The sequence below is a fragment of the Anser anser genome (genome assembly GCF_964211835.1).
Source record: "Anser anser genome assembly, chromosome: 3".
Lineage (NCBI taxonomy): Eukaryota > Metazoa > Chordata > Aves > Anseriformes > Anatidae > Anser > Anser anser.
Genome location: NC_139722.1, coordinates 62,380,527 through 62,400,413, shown reverse-complemented (window position 1 = coordinate 62,400,413; position 19,887 = coordinate 62,380,527). Strand labels below are relative to the sequence as shown.

Sequence of the window (19,887 nt, the reverse complement as noted above, 5' to 3'; positions counted from 1 at the left end):
GGGGATATGATGAAATATTTTCAAATGATATCTGACACAAAACTAACCTGATTTAAAGGCTGTTAATTCAACAGTACCAAGGGAAAAAAGACATTTCAATAGGCTTTCAGCAGAAACCTATTTTCTGAATATTACCCAAGAACACTTCAGTGTGCACTATGCTATCTTACTGCAAATTCTTACTTTCCCAGTCTCAACTCAGGAAAACCGTAAGAGCATAAAAACGCTGCTTTTCATAGTAAGCTATGTTTAAACCTGACTAATTAACCTAAACCCTAGCAACCAAATACTAAAACTACACAACTATGCTTTGTGAAGTCAGTACTCAGAAACTGGTCATGACCACAGTAATTGTAATTGTGGTCAAATTCATTGAACTACACAGTATGATGCCCATATCTGAATATTTACTAACTTACAGCTTACCACAGTTCATTAACTACACCCTCATACATTCCTGAATAGCAGTATGTGAGATGCTTTCAGGCTGTACAAACCCATTACAAGACAGGAAAACATCCTTTGTCAGCTAGACTACGTCTATAAACCATTGCTGTCTGAAACTACTGAATACTGATTTAAAGGCTCCTGTTGTCTTTCCAAATTCAGTCCCACAATGTAATGTAAAAATCACCACTCTTACGAATTCCTAATACTTCTAATTCACAGCACCTGCACAGCAGCCATATGCAACAAGACAAACTGAGAATTTTCAGCAATCCACGAATGAAAAAGGGATCTTCAAGTCTTCAATATGTAGTAATGTAGTTGCAGGGAGGGGGGGGCAGGGAGTGTGATTTGAGTCAGCATGACATTTACAGCCAACTGAAGAATGCTACAAAGGTTAGGTAGTGTTCAGTGAATTTTCATATATATATACACGAAGTCCTGCTTGCATAATTGAATTAGTGTTAGAATGAGCAGCTTTCATCGGTGCAGATAAGGTTTTGCCTTACTTTCATTCCTTTAGTAGGCTAACAGAAAGGTGATGTTTTTGGTCTTGGCAAATAGTCACAAAGAAAGTTAAATTTCATGTTGGCTAGATTGGAAATACTGAGAACACTGCATCTCACAGCATTTTTGTTCAGCTTCCACTGTTTTTTAGGTAAAGAACTTTAATTCACTCTGATAAATTAAAGAAGCTTACCACCTTTGGGTCAGCAGTAAAATTACTTAAAGACATTTCTCTACAAGCATGCAAATTAACATTTATGGCTTTGACTATTCCACATAAGTAAGGTAGATTGCCAATGCAGACCACTTAGTTTGGTCCAAATCAAGTCAAGAACCACATAATCAGTCCTTGCATGATCGGCAGCCTTCATGTCCTCAAAGTAATATTGAGATAGGACTTCTCTGCAGATTTTTGTGTAAGTATACATTTAAACTAGTGTGGGCGAAGCCCAGAAACTGTAGGGGAAATAAGAAAGCACTAGAAAAAAAAAAAAAAACACATACAAAACTTTCTTTCAGGCCTTAGAAGATGGTGTTCTCTGTGTGTGGTTTATCAGTGTTTTGGGGTCCCCCCTACAATTTCCAAGAAATGGGTCTAAAATAAGAAAGAATATATCAGAGTATTTTTGAAGCATGGGTGCGTCTGCAACAGGAAACTGCACTGTATTATAAATTTTGCAAATACGCCTCTTTGGATAGCAAACAAATTCCTCTAATTTTCTAAATTTTTTCTAGGCTTTTTTTTTTCCTGTCATTTTAAAGTAAATTGATAGAAATGGCAGTTTTTAAAAAGTGCAGACATACTGACATAACACTGGCATAATATCTCCAGTTAATTACAATTGCTAGCATCTGCCCTATTTGTAATTCTGAGCAGACACATTTCTATGGAAAGAGTAAGTGAATGAACAAAAGTACTTTACCTCCTGTGTATTTTTATTACGTAATTCATTCTTTATACTGTTACAGCAGGATGAGAGAAAATAAGACAGACTTGTAAGAACGGAAAGCTTAAGTCGTTACATGAATATTTTCTGTGATTCGCATCTTTACACTTACAAGAAATCGACCTCTCTGTGGAGAGGTTCATTAGTTACTCGTCAGTGCTTCAAAGAGACAGGTACATGCTGTGCTTTTCTGGAGATACTTTTTTACTCTTCTTGCTTTTGTTTTTAATCTAAAGCATACTCTATGCTTAGTAGATATCTATGAACACTTACAGTATTATTTCTGAGTTCAGTGGCTCAGTAACAAAAACTTGCATTAGAAGAAGGATTTTTTCTCTCATCCACTTCTGGCCTCCCATACTTCCTTTGTTCACCTCTCTTGTATCAAGAGAGTTGTATAGAGTTAAAAATGTACAGCATCAGACACTTTGTGCTACCTGTTTAGTGCTGCCAGCCATCTTTGCGCACGAACCCCGCACCACAGCATCAGCTGTACAGTGCAGTTTATGGCATACTCCAAAAGGACAGGCAAGGTTTTGATATTCATCACATTTATCACTGCATCCTCCATATTCAAGCTAAGTAAAAGACATGTTTACTATGCCGGTGACAAAGTTTTCAACAGTTCATAGATGACTAAAATCTCTGAGAACTGGAATGTATCTCTGTTTAAGCAGAAGGAAAATGGTGGGTAAATAAAAGAAATTCATGCTTACCATTTAGCAACAGATTCTTTCCATGATTTCACTTTTTGTAATCTTCCTGTCAAAAGTTGTTTATTTCAAACACAGGCACTGCTGAACAAAACCCTACTAATCTCTCCTTGCCGCCTCCTCCTGTGATCCAGATATATCAAAAGGTAATTTTCTCTCCTTATTTTTGTGTAATTGATTAACGCGAAGGATGTGTTCTTTTCATTTAAAACCTTCTTTATGAAAATCTGAAATACCATGGCTTAGATATCAGCATTAGGTATTTATTAGATATAAAGCAAAGTACTGTCAAACCTGACACTCAGAACAAAGAATTCTCCTTTACCCTGCACCTCTCTGCTCTCCAAGCTAGAACATTATTTCCTGTACCATGCTTCTCACCATAAAAGACTGTTCTAGTTAGCAAATGCAGTTTAAATTTCCAACTCTATTTGTATCCAGCACATCTGCTTGCCTAAAAGCTTTCATTTCTTTCATTTAACATAGAATCATACAGTGAGGTGAAACATTTGGAAATAAATGCTCAGGCTTTCAGGCTGGGTACATCACCCAGAGCATGCTGAGATGTTGCAAATGCATTTTCACGATTTCAGGAGAGAAATGAGTTAATTGGATAGGACTCTCTCTTGTGCAGTCAGCAAGAGACATCACTGATGTGGCTTGCAAAACTGGAGGCTCTGCATAGTGCCAGGTTCAAAAGAGGCAGCCTGGGAGATGAGAACATCCCCGGCTCTCTCAGCCCTTCTTCATAAGAGAGGTGCTCCAGCCCTCTGATCATCTTTGTGGCCCTCCTCTGGACCCACTCTTAACAGGTCCATCTCCTTTTTGTGCTGGGGACTCTAGACCTGGATGCAGTACACCAAGTGGGACTTCACCTGGCTTGCTTGGTAGTTGCTCAAAGCGGCTTTTGAAGGGCATGACTTCAGTAGCAGGCATTGCTCAAGCCCAGTTCTCTCCTCTCTGGCAATGTTCTAACACTGGCTTTCTCCAGCTTCTCCTTCCTAAGAATTGCCTCTGCTGTCCTGTAACACTGAGTTGCTTGACACTTAGGAAATAACCAAAATCAGCTTGCTTGGGCTTACATTTTGAAAATTCAAAGCCATTAAAAGGATTCACAGCTGAGAGTGACCTGATAGTTAGAAAGCACAGAAGTAGAGAATGCAGCCTAGTGCTTTTTTGTGCCAGCTATGTTTCAGTCCCTTTCTTACCCTAAAATCACCTTCAGGCCCAAACCCAGTACAGCCCGAAATCAGCAGTAGGGACGTGCCTGAGATGCACATGATTTCACCAACTGAACAGTAGACTAAGTCTGAATTTTGACCAAGCAAATCTATTACTCTAATTAAAATAATAAAAATAAATATAAAAAATATCCTGCTCCAGTCCCTATAGGGGAAGTCAAATCTACAACAGAGTGTTATAACAGGAATTTGGACCCCTATCTATTAAATTTCATAACTGTTTAATTTACACATCTGTGCATAAATAAGTATCACTCATGATTGCTCTCAACAACTTACTGTTGTGTTCAGTGACAAAATACATAACCTTGAAAAGCCTCACCAACCCTGCATTTCAAAGGCATTTCATAATTGTTTACCTCTTGGCCTGAACAGTAGTACTGTATGTACAAGGCCCCCTTGAACTTGTGTTAACTCAAAATTGCTTAGAAACTTTTCCTCAAATGATTCTTATTTCTTCAGGAAACAAAAACAAACAATAATTACGATATATTCAAACAAAGGATTTTTGTCAGGGCTTTTTGTTAAAAATAAAAAATTCCTTTTTCCTTTACTCCAGAAAAGCAGTTTTCATTCCTACTTATTTCAAAGGAATGCCTGCAATTTTGCGGTATTATGCAAACCCCAATTAGCAGTCCACAAGGTGTTTTGAAAAACAGTGCCTAATGTGTTACAGACACACATAGTGGCCAACTTCCAACAGTCTGAAAAAATGCCTTTTTTGAAAGAAAGTTTGGGAATTAAGTCACTTCAATTTTACTGGGAAACACTGATAGAAATAATTCTTCCAACAGTTAATAAAACTTTTTTTATTATTATTATTAGTTGTTGGTTTATGTTCTCTTACAGGAACAGAGCAGGATATTTGTGGCAGTCGAGCAATTTGGTTTCCTTCAATCTTTCCTTAAAATCCAGTTCTGCAACTACTTACTGCTCAGCAAAGTGGTTAGTATTACAAATCATAACTGTTATTTCAGAACAGTTCAAAACACATCCATTGATTACATTTGTTTATTTAGATTTTCTTTTCAGTTTTCTGAACCTAATGTTTTTGTTTTTGTTTTTGTTTTTGTTTTTCCACCTGTGCTAGCACAATAGAACATGCATATATAGGATGCACAACAGAGCAATATCCATGACCAGGTTTTACAGCAATATGAACTGTAAGGGATGAGGAATACTATTCATTCTGGATGTTATCCTTAGCTATAAGATTATCACAGATCAAAAAGTCCTGCCTGACACAATTTATTAGCATTTCAGAAACAAGACCACTGATTGAAAACACCCAAAGCAACACTGACACACAGAAGTGACAGTGAAGTTACAGCTTGTCCCAAGAGCTGAGGTTTTGTTTCTCCCTTCTTCACCATATTTGTGGATATGTTTTATGATATCAAAAGTCAGAAAGAAGGTAAAGGGTACAAAAGAGGACGTTACACACATATGCATTTCAAATGCTTGTGACTGTATTACGATGCCTATTTTATATTTCTTTAGTTTCCTTTGCCACAGAAGAAAAAACCCTCATCTTTTTGTTAGTAATCTTTTACAACGGAGCACACTCCAGCCAACTCCAATAAGCACGTTTTATTGCTCAATTAGGTTTTTTATTTCTATCATGCCTAAGAACAGAAGCTAGATCTTCAAAAGCTTAAACCCTTTTTTTTTTCTTGGCTCCAGTTCCACATACACGCATCTCTAAAACTCCCATCCTTTCTCACTGACACATAAAAGTTCCTGGTCTCTCCTTTTTCCACTTTCTAATCATGCCTCGGTTCCTCATGAAACTCCAAGAGGCCCTGGCAGGCTCCGCTCTTCTCTGTGCCTCATTTGCTAGCATGAAGTGGAGCAGAGTGGGCCTTACCGGACAGACTGCTGAAAGGGAGAAACCTTTATTAAAGAAAGATTGAACAATTATCTTGAACTTTGGCAATTTTTCTGAACTCATTTTCTAGGATAACATGCATCTCTACAAACATCATAAATTTAAGATGAGCAATCTAGAGATACTGCAAATATTTGATTAGGTGAATTAGATATACATGTGAACTTATGGGGATGAGCACCATTAATTCCTTCAATAGCAACTCAAAACTGATTTTTGTGCTGTTTTACCCGAGATCTCAGCTTTTCTGGCCAATTGCCATTTTACTCTTCCTTGTTTTAAAAGTTTCAGAAGGAAAATTAAAAAAAAAAAAAAAAGAAAAGAAAGCTATTTGCTTTACTGGTATAACATCAGTAAATTAAGTGTTTCTAAGGAAGGATCAGAGCTTCAGCTGAGTGATTCTTAACCACAACTTTGGCTCTACTTTATGATTTACTGGGTCTCAAGCAGCCAAAATGGGGTCAGATGGTGAAAAACTTTCCCTTCTGGTTGAATTGCCAAACTGTGAAATTGGGCAGGTTTCTAGGTTGAGTCAGTTACAAAATATGGGGCCCAATCTGTTCTGTGACAACAACCGTGTCTGTAGCTGGTCTTCCTAACAGGCCGCTGCTTTCAATAGCACAAAGTTTTTGAGGCAGACACCAAACTTCGAGGATAAAGTTGTCATTTGAAGGCAGAAGAAGATAAGGTGATTGTATTCAGAGTGTATATTGTTTTACAATGTAACTGTCTTTCTGCTGAAGGCCCCGTCCCTGCAGCTCTGCTAGGCTGAAGGAACATGCAAGTACTTCTCGACTCTCCAGACACAGAATGAGCTTTTTAACCTAAGGAACCTGTGGGGCAGTAACTTGAAACTACCACAGTGTTTTCCGAAGTTATTATGCATCCATATCCGCATTCTCCGTCCTTGTTTTGGAGGTGAACTTCATAGGACATGATGGGAAAAACTCTGTTTTCGCTTCACTGGTAGGCCCACCCTCTGCACCAGAGAGCAGCCCTGACAGGAGTCCAGAATGAGGAGGAATGGCCGCCATCTTATCATTTCATTAATATGAAGGCTCTCTAAGTTTCGAAGCTAGAAACTTGAAGACAAGATTGTAAGCTCTTTCTTGTTGAGTTACAGAAGTAAGAAAAGCCGCCACTCTGAGCGCAAATAATGTGTGTTTAAGGCTTGGGCTCTATTTCAAGTTCTTATTAGCTCCTGGAAGGGTGCCACCGCAGCTCAAAGTCTCTCCTGCCTGAAGTTGTACAAAGCGGTCTGCGTCGGCACGAAAAGAAGACTGTTCCTTTTGATTCCCCGTTCGCAGCCCCGATCAGCTCTGCGCAAACCTATTCGAGATGCATCGAGCAGCCTGAACTGGAGACGCAGGCCTGCTTTCAATCTTCACGTCTTCCTGCAGCTCAGGAGACGTAACCCTGCGCCACACAGCAAGAAGGCTCCACCAGACCACCACCGATCCCAGGCACAGATCACCTGTGACATGTCAACACTGCTAGCCCTGAGCAGCTCCTGAGAGCCTCATCCATAATTCATGCTTCCTTAAAGTGGTTTCTGCGAGTATTTTGACGGCTGACACTCCAAGCTCATTTCTGATCTGTTGCACACTGGCATCTGAGCTGTGAATACTAGCTGACTTCCCCAGCAAGGCATTAAGTTACACACAGAGTCTTTGTTCGCCACCCCCCCAAAAACCTAGCACCTTTCCTGTAAACCAGTTCATGCCTTCAGCAGCTAAAAAGGAAGCAGAAGAAAGTCAGTTCCCTCCCCCACTCTGCATCTTAGGGCAGGCTAGCAAAGAAAACCTTCTGCAGCGGTCACCCACTCGCCTCCCTTCTCTCCCAGCTATCTTTTCAAGCAGTGGAGGCTGCCCTTTGAAAGGCAGCTCTCCTGGTAACAGTTTGCAGGTTGCATTTTCGGGGCCTGTCACTGGTGATTTAGGATAATCGCGCTCTGCGGCTCAGCCAGCCTGACTTCTTGCCTCTTGCAGCTGCCCATGCAGCGTGTGGCTTTCCACCCAAATCAGGCAGGAAGATACATACACCACTTCAGTCTCTAGAACAGGACCTGGCAGGCAGCTTTTTTATTTTTTATTTTTTTTTGTATAATTTCCCCCGTGTTTCTTAATTTGTGGAAACATCCTGTAAACAGAGACGGCAAAATTAAATATTTGCCCAGCTCTTCCCTGGTTCCATTGTAACTTCTGTGTTTGCAGATTTTACATTTGATAATGGAGAGAACCAACAGAGAAAACAGTTTTAATTTTTCCACCCAAAGAAATAAAACAAAACAGTACTGCTGTCCCCAAAGGACAGAATGCCACCTCTTCTGTGCATTGCTGTCTCCTGTACACTGGCTACCTTCTGCCAACCCCCATTTCCTTCATAAGTTTGCCCGAAACAGCAAATTCAGAATAAACAGCTCTGCCCCCCCTCCAAAAGACCAGAGACACCTATTCACCCACATCAAGCCTTAAAGAAAGCGTTTTCTTCTGTCATCCTCAGGGATGAGAGCCTACAGTGGAGGTGGTGTACATTTCCCTCCAAAGAAGCTCTTGATTTATACAGCACTCAAGTAAAATAGGCTATTTAGATTTGTGATGTCCTTTAGCACCACATAGGTAACATTTAAGAAGCCATTCTTTCCTCATTTCAGTGCTGCTTATTTTTGTTTTCTCCTCTACCCAGTATAGTCAAACTGCTGGGTTAAAAGTTAAAACCCTTTAAAAAGATTTTAAAATAGTTGTCCAACTGTTCCAATTTCCCATGGATTAGTTGCACTCTCCCCCAAAACATCTGTCTGGCATTCATATTTTTACATGCTTTTCTTTTTACTATCATGCTGCTTCGTATTATTTGATCTCTGCTCCTTCCACTTCTGCCTCTGTGTGTGGCTCAAACAGTCCCATGTTATTTTATCAGCCTCAAACCGTAAGACCAACATGGGAGAGACACAAAGTCTTGCTGTTGTTTTCCACTTGTGCTTGCTCGCTTGCTCAGAAGAGGTTGAGGACATTCTCTTGATTAAAAAAAAAAAAAAATAAAAAAATCTGGGAATAGGAACAGAACTTTTGAGCAACATTATTAAAGCCAAAGAAGCTTCTACTGTCAGCACCTTACCAGTTCACTTGAGAAAGCTGCTGACTCCTACAAGCCATATGGCTTTGGCGGTTGCCAAGTTCAAGATCCGTAATACAATGAGGTTTCCACAGAAAATTAAGTCTAGGTACCTACTCTCTCCTATGGGACAAAGGTGAAAGAGAAGCACCCCCCAGGGAAAAGAATGTCCCCCTCCTGGCGGAGACACCTAATTTAAATAGTTGCTGGTTGTTAGCATGAGTGCCCTCGCATGTTGACAATCATTCCAGTAGCTTTGTCTGCTGTAACTAAAAGATGTGGAATGATACCTCAGTAAAAATATGAGTCCTTAACTTGAGTGAGTGACCAGATATTTCTGAGGCACTTCACAAGCTGTTTACACAAAGACAGTGAAAGCTGTGTTTGCGGAGATTAACTGCCTGCAAACTCCAACAGGACAGTCTTCTCTACTATGCGCCATCCTTCAGTGAAGGAAAAGATGAGGAAATAAAATTCTGTCTGTAACAAGGAGGGAGAGGTGTGCGTGGGGTGGTGGTGGTGTAAGGCATGTCAGTCTTCTGTTGAAAGGGGGATCAGTGAAAATCTGCTTTAGAGAGGGATGAAGACTGCAGGAAGGGAAGATTTAAAAGGATATCTAAACCAGAGAAGAGGCAATAAGACTGCAGGGAGACTGTGGGAGTCAGTTAAGCTGGAGACAGAGGTGTGTACTGCAACAGAAGAGAATTAATTTGTAATGGTCAGCCTGGTCACAGAAACTTGGAAGGATGCTCAAAGGCATGGCAGCTGGGGAGTACACCAGGACAGACTTTGCAGTAGGAGAGGAGAACAAATGCCTGCTAAGAGAAAAGCAGGACTTGATAGTGATGCTGAAAAAGGAATCCTATAACAAACTGGTGCTGTGCCTTTCTAACATGGAGGAGAACTGGACCAGGAGATTGCATCTAGCTCTCCTCTATGTTCTCACCCTCATCTCTCCATCTGATCTAAAGTCAGCATGAAATTTGAAGTCACTAAGATTAAATGTGACTACAGGGGAAAAAAAAAAGTTAAACAGATGACCAGAAAAACACAGATTCACAATAACAATCTAAGTAAGCTTCAGTAGCTCTGCCTCTACTTTGTAGTGGTGCTCTTAACTCACGCTGCTAACAAGGTCACATGCAAAACATTTTTCTGTCTGTATGACAAGACAGCTAAGTATAGTGCGCTTCCCTCTTCTAGTCATTTGATCCTGTTCAAAACATATAATCTCCCAGGTCTCCAGTCTGTGCAAAGCCAGACATCAGCACATTTTTGGCTACGGGGCACCTACAGAAAAGATTAGTGACAGTCTTGTGAGGCTTGTGTTTGCAGATTCTGTCAAGGGGCCAACATTTAAATAAGGTACCTTGCATTTTCATTATGAGAATTCCAGCTCATTATTAGCAAAGTTAGTTTAACTTTCAGTCTGTTTTGCCAGCTACTAAGTACATATTTAATGATGTACATTGCTGGCAATGGGGGTAGGAAAGATCCATTCTAATGCAATTCCACTGGGAAATTAAATGAATTTGCGATGTCTGCCTAGTTAGAAGTTATAACTTTATTCTGAATTCCATTTCTTTAATATAATTATGATTTAATAGCTATGCACCTTCATTTTATGATCCCATTTTACAGATCTCACAAGTCAGAAAAACAGAACGCTGGATTCTGTAGGTGGCTTAAGCATTTATTTGACATTAATCGGATAACTTCTCAGACACTGAAAGTCAGACCTGTATCTTAATGAACCAGAACTTCAGACCTAATTATTATCAAAGACCTGAACATCCAGGTCCTACCAAAGATCTGTGAAATCTTGTCAAAGATCATACATTTCTCTTGAATACATCATGTAAGTAAGCCAGGCAGAAGAGAACAGTGGACCTACCACTGCACACACGCCATTCTACTTAGGACACGAAAATCTCTTCCTCACGATTCTCTTATTTTTTCCCCAGACAAAATAGGGTCTTGAAGCACACTCTTCTTTTAAGATACTTCATATTATTTGTTGCATTTCACCTTGCACACAGTATGTTATCTGCGCTAGCCAGTTAAATCCTGCCATCCCCTTTCCTTCTACCACACTAAGTTAACTAGCATTGAGGAGGAAACAGAAGCTCTCATACTGAAACCTTCTAATTACTCATGAAGCTGAGCTACTGTAGTCCTGTAACCGCTCCTCTACCCTCACTTTTCAACATTTTGAATGCAGCTTGTCTTCAACATGAGCCCCCCAGACTGCCATAACTTGAGTTGCTATCCTTGCTCTTTTCTGTCACTTTAGCTGCGATGCATGAAGCTAGGAAAAGCCGGTAATTCACAGCTCACGAGATGTTCCTTAAAAAAAAGTCTCTGAGAGTCAATGCACAACTGCATCAAGCCCCACTTATCTGTGTCACCCTGCCCTTGATCCACAGCTGCAATTATGGTTTCCAGTAAGAAGGCAGGACTACTTGAGAGAAAGAAAGTGGGGGGAAAGCTGTGCCAGCACTGATATATAGCAGTGATAGCTGTCTTATTCTAGACTGACAAGGAGGGAACTCAGGATGAAACTTAAGTGCAGTGTCCTAGTGTATTGTACAGCACTAAAGAAATTCCTCTTTTATCCTTTCAACTACCCTTTGCAAGTCTTCTGGAAGTGCCCCCTGTTCCTCGCTGCCCTGCTTTCTTCATAGCTGTAGGTTTACTGATTCTAAGCAGTATGTTCAGGCTGACCTTGCTTGGAAAAATGTGCTGACACTGTCTCACCTTAAAGCCTCCCTCCTTTGCCATTTTAGGGCTGCAGTCCTCCCTTGTGCAGTAAATTCTTCTCTGTTTAGTCTCTTTTCCAGTGGTTACAGAAAGCAACACACCTCTTTTACACACACTGAACTTGAGTTCAAGAAAGGCCGTGAGCTATTGCCAGTACTAATTTATTCAGTTAGCTTCAGTTCCCAAATGAGAGCACGATATGTATGCTCACTAGGGCTTCCAGGAAGAAGAGAAAGCAAGTGTAATAGACTAGTTGTGCAGTATGTAGAAAGTTCAGCATCTCTCACAAGCAGTTTTCTCAGTTTCTCACTGCTAATGTTCTTGAGCATCATCTGAACAAAGTAATCTGCAAACAGTGCATACAGAATTACTCCCCCCACCCCTCGTTTTAATAACACAAACCTGCGTGCAAAACCCAAGCTGGATCAAATCACTCTTTTTGGCATTTCACAGAAGTCCAGTCTCTCTTACCCCTTTATTCTCTCAGTTCCATTTGGAATTAGAAACGCAATTGCTGAATTACTGTGAAAGCAGCTGTTCTGCAGCATATCCACTCAGGCTGGAAGCAGGAAATAAGAAATCTTCCATGAAAGCCTATAATTACAAGATTTCCAGCTTAAGTTTTGCACACATGAACTGTTTGGAAGATGTTTGAACAAGCAAAGTTTAAAACACACAGCTATTTGGATAAGCACCTGAGTGCTTTGCTGAACCAGGTCTACTGATAATCAAGATACAGGTATAGATAACCCTAAAAGAAATAGCTGCTACTACCCTTAACTAATGGAAAGCTTGTTCAGAGAAGCACTTTTTCTGCACTAGAGTACAGCACTAGAACTAGAACTTCACTAGAGTGAAGTACTAGACACTGAAGAAATTAGTCAACAGCTATTAAAAACAGACTAGTGGACTGTGTACTCAAGTTTTTTCTGCACCTGTCAAAGTTTTGATAATTTAAGAATTATTCTCTGCCTGCATTTTCCAATTATTCTGCTTACTTTTTAATTGAATACTTACATGGCACATTTGTGTAGCACACTATTTTTGATGATTTTGGTATATAGCTCCACCAAACTTAAAACTAATTCCTTCTACTTAGATGAACCTACTTTACAACTTAACTTTCAAGAGCAATGTTAAAACACTACCATGTCATACTTAGTTTAGAGTTATTCTGACTGATTTGTAATTCCAGCAACTGAAAACAAAACATTCAATCCCAAGACAGTGCTTAAGCAACTGGGAATGAAACAGTGCCCGTCACAGCACAGAGTGTTCTCAAAACCCTCCAGGATACTGCTGCATCTTTAACTGCACCTGCACAGAGAATCTTTTAAGTAGGCCTTAAAGGTAATGCTTTGCCTTTATGTTATGTCAGGGATAGTAGGAGAACACTGAGATTAACCGTATGTGAAGGGTACTGCCTCTGTACGAGCCGGAGCTGGCTATGGAAACAGGAAAGAATTTCAAGTTCTCCCATGGGAAACAGAACTTTACACACTTCCCTTTCAGAAAGGATCACAGCTGGGGAAGTTTACAGCAGTTTCTCCAAAAGGTCCCCTGTCCATACAGAGACGCTTAAAAACACACCTTCTGCAGGCTTCATGCTACAGAACATCTTGGTGTAGGGCAAAACTCATGGGCTTCTGTGCAAAAGCTCTCCCTGGTGTCTGAGAAAGCTGAACCATGTCCTCATTTTCCTGGACCAGGGAGCACTCGCAGGGAATGCCAGCAGCCTCTGCTAACCGATTTCAAAGGTTTCATTTGCTGAGAGAACTTTGGAGGATACCTGCATTTCAGGATATTCTATTGGAAGAGCAGTGGAAGGACTTTGTCAACTGCTACTGTAATAATGTACGGATCTGACAGCAATACTACTGATGATGAGCCTGCTAAACCCTTGTTGCATTTGAACTTCCTCTTTGTATACACCTGACACCAAACCATGTTCAGCTTTGCAGCATTGGGAACTTTCACGGCACAACACCTCCTTCTAGAAGCTGACAGGTTAAGACAAGGAACTTGTATGATCTTATGGTGATATAAGGAGGAGAGAAGGAAAAACACAGCTGGCTTTCCATGGAAGAGCAGAAAGAATGTTTTATCCAGGAGGTTAATAAAAAGGATTTATTCCTTCTGTCATGCAGAGTTTGTTTGTTTGTAGCCGTAACAGTGATAGAAGAAATAATGTGTTGCAAGCTGAGGAAAAAAATGAAGAGCTGAGACATTTTTGTCTTGCATTTGCAAGTTTACACCAAGAACTAGAAAAGTACTTCAGAAGTTACTGTAATTTATCCCATGATTAACCAGGCTTAAATGCTCTTTTTAGAAAAATGTTAGGACTTTAAATAGTTTTTAACAAATGTCAAGGCATGTTTCAAGCTGGAAGTCTCAAGAGGGTTTCTTTTACGTATTTACACTTTCTAGTCCAGACTGAGAAGACAGCAGGACTAGCATATTTTACAGCATCACAGCCCAAACTGGGTGCATAATTGCTGCGAAGAAACAGCCTGAGGTCAGGTGAGTTTTGTCAGTCTACCTAAAGCTTGCACTGCTCCTGCAGTAAAACTCTGATTCAGCCAAGTTTGTCCGTTTGGGAAGACATCCCTTAGAAATCTGACAGCAGCAAAGCATCATGTTAGCAATCGTAAATAACATGTTTTAGGACATTCTGCGGGCAGAGCTCTGGGAAGGAAATCATAATAGTTAATAGTGGAGAAAATGATGAAATGGGCACCCGTTTCCTTGTCCTGCCAAGAAAGTCAAACTCGCACTTCCTGAAGCAGGACTACTGAAAGCTGTTTGGGATGCATGTCTCCAAGAAATAGTTTTAAGAAATACGATAGACCACAAGCTGTAAGTTTATTATGAAACAGAGCTAAAATAGCAAACATTGCACACAATGCTCTACTCCTGTCTTAGAAGCACTGGAAGCTAGATGCAGTACCAAGGCTCCCACAATGCATTTTAAATGTTTCTCTCGTGACATTTAAGCAATCAGAAAATTATCACCACTAGCCAGGCATGGCTAATATCACTGCTGCTTTCTATTGGTAGCCATTTATCAGTTTAATTCTTCATATCATATAAAGCACTTGAGAGTTAATTTACCAAAGATAAAAGAGTGAAACAAAGAAGCACACAAAAATAAAAAATCCCAAAGCATGTTTGTATTACAGTGCAGCAGCTTTTCCTTTTGAAATACTTTTTATATACAAAGCCCCACTTTTGGCTCCTGATATTTAGCACAGCTTCACTGACAGCAACAGATTTCCCCACCATTTTACAACTGGCTGGAATTTGCTCTATTTGTGTTTATAGTTTTCAGCAGACTGCTTCTTTGTTTCTAGTTGACATATCAATAAAAACTCTGTCACTTTCCCAGCACACGGGCAGCATTACCTTCTGCATGCTGGCCAACGTCCAACTTGGGCAATTACATTTTATCTGCTAACTTTAACTATATACTGTAATCTTCTTCCTTCTGTTGTGGATGTACATAGCTGAACAGCTGCTTGAAGAGCTTTTCCAAGCATTTCTGCAAACAAATTTTGTTTTCCGACATTCACAATAAAGCAAACAAAAATTGTGCCAGCAAGGCCAAAGTGAAAGACCATTCAGAAATTGTTGAGATTTTTAGATTATTTCTTCTCTGTTTACTTTAGGTCTAGCACTTATTTCCAAATATCCCCAAACACAAACAAATCCACAACAGAAAAATTACATAACAATTAAGTAGGAAAGAATCCTTAAAAAAGCCCTTAAAGGTAGAGTTCAGTGAAAAGTTTCACCTCCAAAACAAATCCAAAGCTTGGCTGGCAAACATATCAACTCATTTTGACATATGCAAAACCAAAGTCTTTTATCAGTTCAACTTCTCATTCTAAACAGCATTTTTAAAATACTCCTAAGATAGGTGCTAAAAAAGGGCCAGAATTCAAAGAGTGACCATGATTTAATGTCTCGAAAGGATTTCTTTGTGATCTTTGAAAACAATTCTCTAATTAGCACAGCATTTTGGACAAAAATAAGTGCAAATTACGTATATTACTGACCTGTGTTCAGCCAGTAAACTGAAGAGTTATGTTTGAGAAGCACTACCTACTGATGTGCTCGGAATTTGAAGTCTTTTATCACTTGGTCTAAATACACACGACATGATAGCGATACCACATACAACCTAATTTCACTGTTCTTAGTGAGACCGCCATGCACTGTTCCACTGATTTAACCAGCTCTACACGAGAACATAGAAGAGCACATTTTCTGTTCTTGGGTGCTGGAATTTCAACACAACAGCTGGAGAGCAATCAAGGTTGTCACAGGTAGCCTTGATTCCATCAAATTCACATTCTTCGTCCCTACTAAGTGTAATGGATTTAACAAGTCTCAACATCAGCCCTTTTTAAAAAAAAAAAAAAAAAGAAAACCTAACTTCAGAAAGACATTGCAAGCAGCCCTTCTGCCTGCTGTGCATCTCTCAGTGGGACACAAACAAAGTTGTTTTCGATCTAAGGAATAACACAAGAAACTGGTCAGATGCTGAGACAATGCCATTTGATAGCTTTTGTGCTTTATTTATTGCTGGGATCTACATCTGTGGAACCTACATGCTCAACAGCAACTACACAAAATGATGAGCTTTCCAAGTTAACCCGCCATTTGGCATAAAATGATTCAGATTTTAATCATTTTATGGTTATTAATTATTGCAATGGGACTATAAAAGCATGCATGAGTTTCAAGACGTCACTACTAAAAATGATTCAGCAAGTAATGACAGGATGGGGAAGCATGAAGTTTATTTTAACATGCGCAGCATGATTAAGAGTTGTTCACCACAAAAGAAAAATGAAGCGGAAGGCAGGTTTCCTTGGTTATCATGGAAGAACTAATTCTTTGGGAGGTCTTTTGAATAACCTTAGGGAAGTCCTTAGAGCAGTCACTGAAGAAGCACACACACGATTTAACTCTGACCTCTCTAGCAGGTGTACAGGGTTGCTCAGCAAACAGCTGTAAGATCTGAAAGAGCAAGGCCTGTTGTGCAGTAAAGTTAGGGCGATGGCAAGAAGTTCAAATAAATTGCTGAGTAGGGAAGAAGGCAGTTGATTGAAGAGGGGTAGTAAACGGACACACCAATAACTGGGGGAGATTTTCCCAGCAGCAAACTGTGATAGGACTGATGTGTGATACTGCTTGTTTTTCCTCCTCATGGCAAAGGGACTCATCAGTTAACAATGAGTGTGATGCATGCATGAATCAGAACCTACATTTCTGAGAAAATATCTACAGACAGAGAGAGACAGGTGGAAAAAAACATTCAGAGTTATTTCAAAAACCCACAGAGATCAGTGTCTCAAATGGCCTCAATAATTCTAAGTACCATGGTACTTTCTCTGAAAGCCTTGCAAGTCTGCACATGTGCAAGGCTCTAACAGTACAGAAAGTCTCACAGGAGTTATCTGGGATGATCGCTATAAATCTAACAGGTTGTGAGGTTTCATGAGGAAGAGTCTTACAGGCAGAGCTATACCTGTTCCTTGATCAGGTTTGTTTAATCTGCAAAGTTGTGGCTGAACTGTAAGAGAGGGTGATAAGAAAGTTAGGGTCATAAACAGAACACATTTCCCTCCTAGGCATCAACATGGTTTCAGTGCAGAAATATTTAAATAATTCAAATAATTCAGTTGTAAGAGTATCAAGACTTTATATATACATATATATGTATATATACACAGGTAAAAAGCATTGGTTTGCAAATAATCTTTGAAGCACTGCAAGGAATGACAGCAAATTATACCCATTTCCCACCCGATGCATTTCAAATTAATTATGTTCCATTATTGCATTTTCTTACTATCACATGTCCAATTTGAGAATGTTAAATGGCTTGTGGCACAGCTGAAGAGAGTCCTCACCAAACCACACTTTCGTACTGATTTGGTCAGGGATTGAAACGGGGAAAGAAAAGAGTTACTAAGCAACAGCAGGCCAGGAGCAGGAGAAAGGTCTGCAGTCTTAATTGACACTAACTTTAAAAAGCAATGCAGCAATAAGAGAGGGCTCAAGATATGAATTTTACTGCTTTGGAAGAGAAAAATGAAAGAAGACCAGAAAACCCAGGCAGTCAGTCTCTCTGAGATCTGGGTTCTTCGTTCATCCCAACCATAAGCTGCATGATGTACTGCAAAGACTTTTTTTGCAGGGACATTCAGTACCTTATTCTTAGTTCTGAACAAGATGAAGGACCCAGATACAGTTCTTGAATTTGAGAGCCCAGGACCCACAGATAGCTCTGATCTGTAATAGCTACCTCAGGAAATAGGAATGTGGTATGATATAAAGCTATATGGGTCCCCAAGACATTGCCATCCACAGAACTGATATCACATCCAGATATAGCTCTCCTTCCCCCTCACTACCTATGGTTAAGAAGGTTGTTCCTTTCTGAAATGCCAGCCCAAAGCCAGGTCCAATCACTCAGGCTAGGTCAAAGGAATTTGCTTTGCTAAGATTGAAGAATCTCTATTAACATGATCAAGCAAGGCAGAAATCCTGAGAGTTTCCTTGCAGAATCCATATCTATTTCCTTCTCCTCTACTGTAAGCAAAATAGTTTCATGAGCATGTGATAACAGAACATGAGTTATCACATGAACACTTACAAACTTAAATGAAAAAGCCCTTGATGTGGAAAGTGCTGTGAACTCTACTGCTGAACAATCAACCTTTATTTGCCTAACTAGCAGTACCTCAAGCAGAAGTTATTTGCTTTAGCTTCACCTGAAGAAAACCTGATCTCCTACTGAAGCAGTACCTTTTTATAAGATGCAAGTTACATAGGTTTGTTTTTTTTTAAGGAGCTTAACGCATACAAAACACCCACCAAGCCAAGCACCTCAAACTACTGATCCTTCCAAACGATTTTTTTCCCCATTGTTACAATCTTTGATTTTGCACTTACTTAAGTACACGGGATTTCAGCATTTACTGGTTTTCCCACGTACTCCAGTGTACTTAAAGTGACTAAAATGAAACCACAAGAGGGAAAACTACTAGGATGACTGTTGCCGAGGAGGAAAAACCAGCAACCCAGGTCTGGTTCACTCAAACTGTCTGATGATTCGTATTTAAAGTGTTGAGGGCTACAGTCATCTTCTGCTCTGATTTGTAGTGCTGCAAGTCAACCGAGGTTATGAAATCGGATCTGGCACCACGAAGAAGACTGTCCCTTCACAGGATACGAGTAATAGCCACTTGAGTAAATGCAAGTTACTCATATCCTGCTAGTGGAATAATCTGTCTCTGTACATTCATGCACATTTTTAGTTGCCTCCAGGAATCTGAAGGCGAATCTCATTTGTTACCTAATGAAATTAATTTCACTAGATATAACACAAGCATACTGAAAAACCACTATTACTCATACATGAGGTGCAACCAATGCAGCATTTCTCAACTTCTGTTTGATTAGGGTCCATCTCTGAACGCTCACCATTCACCACATAAACCTCAATCTCCCTGGCTGGCTGCTTAACATCCCCAGCTGATTTGCTCCAAGTCTTAAAGAGCAATTTGACCTCCTCTCGCTTTATCCACAACAATCTCACTTATTATTCTTTTAAACCAAAGTGATTCCCAAACAGTAGGGAGGCAGGTTTTTCCTTCTCTCCAAGAATTTTCCTTGGAGCCTGAAAACTTTTCTTCCCTTTTGCAGAATAGAAGTGAACCATGCATTTCTTAGTTTACCTGCAAACATGTAAAATAATGAACATACAATGACCAACTGGCCGACCTTGGCCAAAAGCGATGCACAGACACGGGTTTACTTTTCAAGTCTGTAAGCAGAGTTACATGCACACACGATAGATACACACACACATATACACAAGCATTTTGAAATATCTGCAGTGATGTTATTGTACGGAAGAAATTAAATTATTCTGGTATGAAATACTGTAAGATAAAGGTCTCAGTAAGTGAAGCAGCAAAGGAAGATGAAGACGTGATCTTTGAAGACTGAAGGCACCGGAAGAGGTCGGTGACCAGGTTGCAGAGATAAGAGAATCCAGAGCTCGGAAGGCACAAGCCACAAACTTTCAGCAGGCCTATTAAGTCAAGGTGGCGTGATGACAGGAGGATAAAAGAAATATCAACTGACGCTGAGACAGTCGTAGGCTTCTGAGCCGGACTTCAATAGAAGGCAGGAGGTTTTGAACCGCAAGAGATGTAGCAGGGCATGGGGAAAGACAGAGCATCAGCTAATTGGAA

The 19,887-nt window shown here is 40.0% G+C and overlaps 1 protein-coding gene and 1 long non-coding RNA gene across 5 annotated transcripts in view; one reads left to right on the top strand and one right to left on the bottom strand.

Moving 5' to 3' along the window:
- Window positions 1-19,887, bottom strand: part of PDE7B (phosphodiesterase 7B) — a 179,577-nt gene that overhangs the window by 60,530 nt on the left and 99,160 nt on the right. The window lies entirely within an intron of this gene.
- LOC310897846 overlaps window positions 1-19,887 on the top strand; it is a 63,793-nt gene that overhangs the window by 9,234 nt on the left and 34,672 nt on the right. Inside the window, exon 1 of the long non-coding RNA XR_014582636.1 lies at window positions 1-19,887. This exon is cut by the window's left edge and continues 9,234 nt beyond it. This is a non-coding gene — a long non-coding RNA (uncharacterized lncRNA).